At 33.6% G+C, this 9865-nt stretch overlaps 1 long non-coding RNA gene across 9 annotated transcripts; it reads right to left on the bottom strand.

Moving 5' to 3' along the window:
• Positions 1-2854: 2854 nt before the first annotated feature.
• On the bottom strand, positions 2855-7531 carry LOC113322875. Of its 9 annotated transcripts, none has more exons than XR_003347321.1 (5): positions 7101-7530; positions 5876-6742; positions 4525-5660; positions 4310-4425; positions 2855-2999 (listed from the first exon to the last, which is right to left on the bottom strand). It is a non-coding gene; the product is annotated as an uncharacterized LOC113322875 (long non-coding RNA). The 9 variants fall into 9 exon arrangements; XR_003347320.1 differs by lacking the exon at positions 2855-2999 and adding an exon at positions 3022-3843; XR_003347324.1 differs by lacking the exon at positions 2855-2999 and having other exon boundaries at positions 3827-4425; positions 4525-4699; positions 4869-5660; positions 7101-7531.
• Positions 7532-9865: the final 2334 nt, after the last annotated feature.

Raw genomic sequence — 9865 nt, 5'->3', positions numbered from 1 at the left:
TACGCATATATTTTAGATGGTTTTTTTTTTTTTTTTTGAGGAGAAAGGTTAATTTTATTAGAAAAGGAAAAATGTAACAGAGCAAAAGCCCCCATTTTTGGTTTCTTACAAATGATCTTACATGCTGCTATCAATACTAACTTTCCAATGAGTTATAAGATCTCTAAATACATTGTGTCTGAACCATCTTTCTTATGATAATTTCTTCTTCTTTCTTTGGTCTTTTTTGAGTCATAACTCTGCTGTTACGCTCATTCCAGATGGCCCAAAACCACTGGAAAAATAAGCAAGGGCCAAATTTTCTTATCTCTATTTCTGCCCCTTCTGAACTTCCAAGCCTGTAGATGTACAAAACTGTTGCCTCCCTGAACCCATTTTACGTTATAACTACCAATGAAATAGTTCCATATTTTGGTTGAGAAATTACAGTGAAGCAAGAGATGATTTACTGTTTCTGGTTTCTGGTTTGTTGTTACTAAGGGGAACCAATTTGCTAGAGAGTATATCAATCTTGCATATTAGAAGTAATTTCTCTTTAATGAGTTCTGGTATCCTCCCTAGCAATCTGATATCGACTATTAGCAATTTTGGATATGGTAACATATCATCTCTTAGTCTCTCGTACTTCCACCTTATGTATTTCATCCAGCTATCATATATGAACTATGATTTTAGGCATACTGAAATTTTATTAGGCATACTGAATAAAGACAAAAAAGGATGTGAAATAACAAAATCAGAAATACCCTTAACCAATTTTTTTAATGGCCAATCTACCCTTTACGCATTAGTGTTAGTAATCTGGATTAGTGACTAAAACTTGTGTTTAGTGATTAAGATAATTTTTCAGAATTATAAAGGTTTGTTTAGATGAAAAAATTTGGGGAAAAAAAAATCAAAGTTTTTATTGAGAAGGAGAGAAGGAGAAAGAGAAAGTGAGAAAAATTTTCTTCTTGATTCAATGGAGGATGAGGAGGGTCATTCTTCATCTAAAAAACCTAGGAAAATACATATCAAATACCACAATGATCCAGAAATGGCTGATTTCTTAGATTATGAGAATGATTTTACACAAACTCAAACTCAAACTCAAGATGATGATTTTTATGAGCCAAATCCAGATGATGAATACATAGATAAGGAACCCAATGCTTCCAACACACATGTACACTTCTATTTTATGTTTAATCTCACTTTTGTCGCTTGAAATCATCAAAAAAAATCGTATTTTTCATCATGGTTCGGCGAACCAGGACTATGTTCGACTTAAAAATATAAGTCGAACCCACTAAATTGATGAACAGTTCGGCTAGCTGAATTTGTTAACGTTATACATCGAACCTTCATTTTCCAACTTCCAACCTATTTGCAAGATCCTAGTTCGGCTTATATTAAAGTCTAATAACAAGCCGAACTTATTCCTGAGAGTTAGGTTCGGTTCTCACTCTAAATATCGTATCAGCCGAACGATATATTTTTCCAAGTTCGGCTCATATTCAAAAAATCACATCAGCCGAACATGATACTGATTTTCCATGAAACACTTAAATTCATACACATATAGGGATTAGGCTTTTTATTACATATGTTTTCTATTGTGCAGCCTTTTCATAGGATGAACCAAACAAAAAAAGTGAAAATTACTAAAAGTGTTAAGAAAGTGAAGTCTAATGATGAAGAATACCAAGGTCCATATTAAAATCATTAAAATAAATTAGATCTTATCTTCAACTTCAAGAGAATGAAAAGACAAACACAACGCAAAAAGAATGAGGTCATTCCGACATCGGACGAAAAAGTTATGGCCAAAACAAGATCGAAAAACTTGAGTGTGCAAAGAGAAGGTTCGGCTGATAACTCAACAACACGAGCTAGCCGAACCTAGAGCCTTCAAACCAATATTTTCGAAGTGTTTACAGAGATAGGTTCGGCTTGAAAGTGATCTAATCGAGTCAGCCGAACCTGACAACCACCTGGGGTAAATTTCACTTCTCAGGTTCGGCCGGGAAGGTTTGCAAGGTATTAGCCAAACCTGACACTGTTCTGGGACGTATTCAATACACATTTTGGGGTTCAGCTAAAAATTTACATTTACGGTTTATCCGAACTGTTCATAGACACTTTCAGGGTGAAATTTCAAGAACAGTTCGGCTCAAAACTCAACTCAATTATCAGCCGAACCCGCTACTGTAACCGTCAAAAACCCTAAGTTTTTAACAATTTAACCCATTCAATCCATGAAAAACAACAAATAAAAGATTGGGTTTGTAGGGAATACCTTCTTATCCTCATTTTAGTATTTGGAACTTCAAATGGTTGAATTTCTGATTCAATTTCTGGTTCAATTATAGTTTTTACACCTTCATCTTCAATTGGTTCTTCTTCTTTAATTCATGGATTGGAAGAGGATTTAGAACACCCGACGTTTGCTTTTTTTCTTTATACGATCCATTATATAGTTCAATTTAACCGATGATCGAATTTTCACGAATCGATAATTAATTACAGTGATGAAAAAAAAAATCTGAGAGAAAAGGAAGGTGGTTTGGCTGGAGGAAGAAGAAGAGATGTTTATGATAGTTTATTTTTTGATTTCAGGTTCAAGGGTATATAGGTAATTCAACTACCCAATAGACACCCCTTATAAGGTCACCTAGGATGGGAAAACTATTTTGTATGCCTAAAATCATAGTTCTCATATATATCATAAAGAGAACCTCTTTTATGCGGTAGATGCAGTTATAAGTTTTTCTTTGATAACTTTAGCCCCCATTTCACACTACACGAAAAGAAACTTGAACATAAAGTAGGAGGATCTCAATAGTCTTAGTAAAAGAGAGTCTAAACATTTGTATACAGTATACCCAGTTCTTGCACGTTTGAAACATTCTAATGAAATAAAAGACGACATTGGGCTTAAGCAAAAGCGTTACTAAATGGAAGCCATAGTTACTCCTCAATTCAAAGGAATTATAACATTTCCATGGGATTTGTTAATTCTGCAAGTTTGCCAATAAAATAATATTTTAAAATTTGAGAAATGAATGTTTCTCAAAGATAAGGTTAGTCAAAGTACGACGACTAATCGGGAAAAAAGCAGATTACAAACAAAGATAAATATAAAGCCTACATAATCATAGGACTAAACATAATCAGGGTGGGTCAATGATTCGATCTCAGTAATATATCCATTATAACATCAGTGCTACGTTCTTGTCTGCATGCTAAGTTCTTGATCTCACACACGAACCAATGAATCAATTCACTATTGTTTCTTTCAGTACACAAAGTTCTTGTCTGCATGCTAAGTTCTTGATCTCACATACGAACCAATGAATCAATTCACTATTGTTTCTTTCATTACACAAAGCACCCAAAGAACTACTATGAGGCAGTATATACATTTTTCATAATTGGAAATCAAAATTAAATAATAGACTGGTTTAATTAAATAATAGACTGGTTTAAGTGAGATTTTCAGTATATATTGGGCATTGGCATACCTCTAGTCATGGAAGGCACAATCAATATACGTTGCTTTCTTAAAGTGATAAACACCAAATCCAATCAATAGGTGACATTCGGTTGAAAGAAAGACTGGACATAAAAGTTAAGATTTCAAACCCAACTATTATTACAATTGGTACTCATCTTACATTTGCTTAGATCGACTTCAAATCTACGTGAACGTACAACACAAAGATGTTGCCTGCTCATATTAATGAACACAAAAGAGGAAAATAGAAATATAAATGAGCCAGTTCACCTAACAAAAATCTCTGCTTAGATAATTGTTGGCCATATTGTCGACATCATTAAGATTAACTCAACAAAAGAAATTTTCTGTCAAGGAATACCATTTTGATCAGTTTAAAACAAAGACTAATTCAATTTGCATTACATAAATATGTTTCACGTATACACTTCATTTCCAAAACAGCACACAAAGTAATTAATTTAGGTCAAGGATCACACGAAAAAACCATGAAGGAATCAAAATCTCAGCCTTAAATATTAAGGCTGAGCTTTTTAGGGGTTCAAGTGTAAACCCTAGTTTAGTATCTACAACACCAATTAAAACAACACTATAAATGAAGCTCTTCAAATTATTAAGCGTTAAGTATGGCATTGATACTAATGAAGTTTCTGTGCTATATATATCCAACAACATCCACTTTCTTTTATTTTATTTTTGGAAAATAGCAAACAACAAATAAATAATCATAGATCCACCATGGGCATAGATTTCTACCAACCAAGTATTTCTAGCAACTAAGTAACATACATAGTACTGCATATGAAAGCTCACCTTTTTGAATAATTCCATTAGGTTTGATTTTCCAGAACAAATATTGCCATCTATGTGAGAGAAAAGGATCACACCACATGACCAGATCTGCCTTAGCTCCATCATTACAATATTACCTAGAAAGGAAGTAGAAGGCAATAGTTCAAATAACACAAATAATAGAGAAATATGAAAAGCATCAACTGTTTGGATTTCAGAGGAGAATGGAATAATACCAAGTCCCTGATAAACATGATTTGGTGTCCCAGGATCAGAGGTTGTGCGGAGTAAGCCTTCTTCTTTTTTTAAAAAAAAAATTGACTGCAAAGGTAACATATTTCGAGTTGGTTGCTACCTATCCATGAACTCTGAAAGCTTGAACATGATTCCCATATTTTGAACGCCTAAATTCTTTTTTCATCAAAATATGATTCATCGTATCATAAATAGAGTTAGTTATGATAAATAATTAAATAAAGATGTAGAGTGAGCGCTTTTGCAGAGAGGAAATGTTTGAACCCCAATACGTCTGGATGCTTTGAAGTCTTGGCGGGAAAATTTGCTTTGCAACTCAACTTACCCATAATATTTTCTCCAAGTTGCCATGATTTTCCAATTAAATATCAACTGGGATTGGTGGAAGTGGTGTGCCAGGTGGAAACTTCGTGGGTTAAGCTCCCTCTGCCTCATTAAACCCGTCTATGAAACCTGAAAAACAAATCTATGCAACAAAAATCATTAGATAGCTTAAACCACAGAAAAGTCAGCCAAGTTAGCCAGTTATAAAGCCCATAGTCCAACCAATAAGGTCTTGCGTAATAGAATCGACTCGATTTCAAAACAGCTATTCCTAGTTTATCTGTAACATCGGGAACAAACTGCAGACAAAAGATTTAAAAAATTTGAGTTGATCTTATCTACGTTCCAACTTCTTTAGTACATTTGTCCTTTCATTCACCATTTTTTTTATATTTACTGGAGCAAACAGAAACGAAGATAAGAAAACAAAAAACAAAAGCATGTATATTATACCCAAGATCAATTTTCAGTTTGAGTTCTGATACTGCTGAAGGCCAAAAGAATGTCTAACACAAATGAGGCAACTGTACTTGCAACAACCATGTTTCTCCGAAGTCCTGCAACCGTTCGGAACAGTCCTGAAACCACCTGGTCAAGAAGCATAACCCGCAACCCAAGTGTGTAGAGCTTTATCTCAATTTAAGTAACGACCTCTCCAATTGAAAGTCGTTTTCTCGGATCCTCATGGAGCAGCCCCTGAATGATTCCATAAATAATTTTGAGCTCGTTGTGCTGAGTACAGGGTCAACCAAGGAGTTGATATTCCTTTGGTCACTTAAGTATTTATAGAATCCTGAAAGAAGGAAAAACATCCTTATATATAAGAAACAAAAGAGACATAAAGTCATACAGGTCGATAGCTACAACTTATCTAAATGCATGCACCTACACGGTCCGCTACTACTGAACCCAATGAAGACCAATTTTAAGAATACAAACTTCTAAATGGTTTCAGAATGCATACTCCTAAATAGTTCTCTGCTAATACCAACAATGTGTAGTCATTACCATTTATTTGAGAAAGACTTTACCCCGTGTATTCTGGCATAGCTTTTCTTGTTTTCCAATCTTTAACACCGGCGCTTGTCATGCACATTTCAATAACATTGTGCAATACGTTTGGAGAAATTAAGTAAGACAGTCATATAAGCTCAAAAACAGTTTAAATATATTTTATTTATTTTTGGTATAAGTTACAATTCAGAACCATTCCCTTCTGAAGCTAGGATACAGGCTAACAAAGATCGGAGCTGTCAATTCAATCAACTTTAGTGTGTAGATTTTTCCTCTTGTGATAACTGAAAGCAAGGGCATGGAAGTTCTGTCTATGTAGTAACAAAAAATGTAGTAATTGTAGGAATGAGTCAATAGTAAACCTAACGTGCTTATGAAGCATATATCTTGGGACTTGTTGAATATCGTTAAGCTTAAACATCATCACAAAAATAATCATTAGGAGTCTGTGATGGTCGGTAAAGCATCAGCTGTCAAAATATCATATGGAATACTCCAAGAGTCTTCCCATGATCTGCACACAGATGGGATATATGTCCCTTTCGAGAAGGTAATAGGAAATTTCAAATTTTATCTGCAAAATACAAAACATCTGGTACATGGTAATCTACAGAGAAGAAATTCAATCATATAAATAATGCTCTAATATATAAATCCAAGATATATGTAATGAATTACACCGCAATGAAAAACAATAACCTCCAAGCGTACACAATATAAGCTTAATTACCAGAGGCGACAAATTAAGGAAATATCAAGGCAAGGTTATTCTACCTTCTTGTTGCAAGTTTTGCAAGTATAATACCAATCTTCATTTTCCGGCAGTTCAACGATCCTTGCTTCCCAGTAGCATGTGGTGTTCTGCTTTACACAAACACAGACGTGTTAGTCGATTGATTGTATCATTTCTGGCCATATGGACTTTTGGCACGAATATTATAGAATGACTATGACCATGTCCATAGGCATGTTACGGAGTACACAACTGACAATTTGAACAACCAAACAGCTTGGACTGTAAACTCAAATCTTAATCCTAATTTATGGTCATTTATAATTTGAAAGTATATAATTTCATCCACCCAAACAGATTCTCTAGTGAAAAAAAATTGCTTTGCCATAATCAACGAAAGATTTAAAAATCAAATAATAATAATTGAACAAATAGAGATCAGAGATGCCTAAATCACTAATACAAATCAAAGAGAGGAGAGATTACCATTTACAACAAATCAAGTCATATTAGATACCCATGCTACGAACACAGAGAAAAGCCATGTGGTGAGTGAATATTAGGGTTTTGTAATGTGAAAGAAGAAAAAAATCCGAATGAATAAAACCAAAAAGGATTTGATATACAATCAATGATCCGAAGGAAAACCAAAATTCTGTAGAATTTCAGAAGAAAATATACGCCTCCGTAACTTTGGTCGCAACGAAATTTCCCAGAATTTTTTTTGGTTGAATGAACATATTTTTAACGCTAAATTTGGCATATTTGGCATTAGTTGCCAATGAGCAAAGCTAAATTTCATAAGTTGCCAATGGAAAAAAAAAACTAAATTTGGCATAAGATGTTGTTTCTTTAAATATATCGAACATGAATGGGAGAAAAATCTGATTTAATAATATATGGATAATATATTCTGCAATTCCTGGATTTGTTCCACAAAATATATCTACCATGGAGTGTGAAAAGATAAAATATCTATTATTTACCTTTTGAAAAATGATTTCCGTATATGCATTTATAAAAGTTTTTATTTTTGGAGTAATCTAAATATGGACAATAAATAAATTTCTTTTCATATTATTTTTTTATAGTAATTAATGAGATTTTTGAGTTTTTTTTTTTAATATTTTACGGCCCTAAAATATCCTGGCCCTTTATTATTGATTTGATTATACGATTCAGATTTTATTACTATCATGTAAACGTGGTGTAAGAATTTTTAACAATTCTCAATCAATGAGAATCAAGGATTTTGTCTACCTGCCAATATAAAAGAGGGTGGACACAACCATTAAATTTGGAGCATAAGATCGAATCTATTTAATGAGAAATTGACGGCCACGAAATATAGGGGGTATAAGTTGCTTTTCAGCCAATCAGGAGCGAGGGTTTTGTTCACCGGCCAATGGGAAGGGAGGTTACCGCAACTCTCGACGTGGAGTGAGAGATGGACATGAGAGGAATAATATGTGGTATGCGGAATATCTTGTCAGAACACTTATTGTTTGCTCTTATCTAGGAATTTGATGTGTAGTTATTTTGAGTAAATCAGTAGACTCGGAAAAATTTGTAATTTCACATATTTTATGTTCAATGACATTATTTGCCATTTATATATAATTTTGAATTTTATTTATATCAGTTTTTAGTTACAGGTGTGGCAATGAAATATATTGTTTTACTCTTTCTGTTTGCAGGGTAAATATGGGTTGAAAACTTAGAGGAAATATCACAACTTTTCAAACCTTGTCTTTAGATCTCAACTTTTCAGAACTTTATGTTCTTTGCATAGGGTAGGATCACACTTTTCATTGCAGGAGAGTTGTTATCTATATATCACCCTTTAGATTATACTGGCAAAGATCACAAACAACCACTACTTAAATCACATTTTTTAAGAATGATCCATGTATGTTTTTGTTGTGGTGTTTGGGTGGTTTCGTGAAATGTGGTGGACTGGTGGTCTTCTTGCTATCCCATACTAGGCAGCGCACTTAGGGATGAGTGATACTTGATAAAGTATTAGTATGTAACCCGTGCTACGCACCGGGTCCGATGGGAATCATCGATTACTGTGGCGGGACTTCGCCCCTCTCCCGTTTCCTATATGCATTTAAACATCTTCGAAAAATTCTTGATTTGTTTGATTATTTTTAATGATAAGAAAGTTTGATACCCTTAAGTAAACAAACTATTTCTTTAGCAATTAAAAGGACTCGGATATGACGAAAGTATAAATGAAATTTTAAGTTACCAAACAAAAAATTTAGTGTTAGAAAGGCTTAATCTCAATGGGATATCAACTCTATATTGTCTACCCTATGAAAATATTTCAAAAACTATGACCGTAGCCAAACTCAAATGTTGTTGGTCGATCAATCACCATCCTATTCACCACCTTTGATCAAGACATGAGAAATACAAAGGACCCAATTTCTTGTAAATTGTTTGACTAAACCACCTAAGACGATCACGAAAATATTTGTTCTACTAATAGAAAACAATAAAAGATAACATGTGCTTAATTAAAGATGACATAAGTTTCTAACAAGAGACAACTTTTTCGTACATCAGAAAACTACCATGCTCGGATCAGTCAAAAGACTACAAATCTGTTCATCTATATGAAATTTTGGACTTTATAGTGCATTCGATAGTATTCTGAAAACATCTACATCCTCAGTGCAGATAAAAATATAAAGAAGAACATGTACATTAATAAGTGGAATAGTTGTACCATTTCTACTCCTTTAACGCGAAATAAGTTTCTATAGATACTTCCCCGAGCTTGGAGCACACATTAGGCAAAACTGCATTACTTGCTTGGAATGATTTTATCGACTAATAATATTTATGGCCAAAAACCATCCTTCCATGAATAGTAGATTTATGTTCCCACTTTCTACCAATAAATCTTGTAGGGAAAACGTTACAAACAAATATGATTTAATGGATTATGGAAGTGGATTAAGTTCCACATAGCTATTAATGATAACGTGAAGAGAAGGCCAAAACTCGATCTACGAGGGATGTCTTCTCTTTTAATAATGACCATTGTTTTAATATCCAACTGGGTGCACCAGCCAGGGAAGATACCAAAAAGAAATTCCAATAATAAAGGTTTCAATCAGTGAATGATAAAAATCCAACTCAACTATAATTTCATTCATAACATCCAACTTAAAAATATTTTGTATAAAAGTTCACATACTATATTAGGAATTCCATTTTTTAGAGCGTTGGCATAAACA

Source organism: Papaver somniferum, chromosome 11 (genome assembly GCF_003573695.1).
Source record: "Papaver somniferum cultivar HN1 chromosome 11, ASM357369v1, whole genome shotgun sequence".
NCBI classification, from domain to species: Eukaryota; Viridiplantae; Streptophyta; class Magnoliopsida; order Ranunculales; family Papaveraceae; genus Papaver; species Papaver somniferum.
This window is presented reverse-complemented; position numbering and strand designations above follow the sequence as displayed.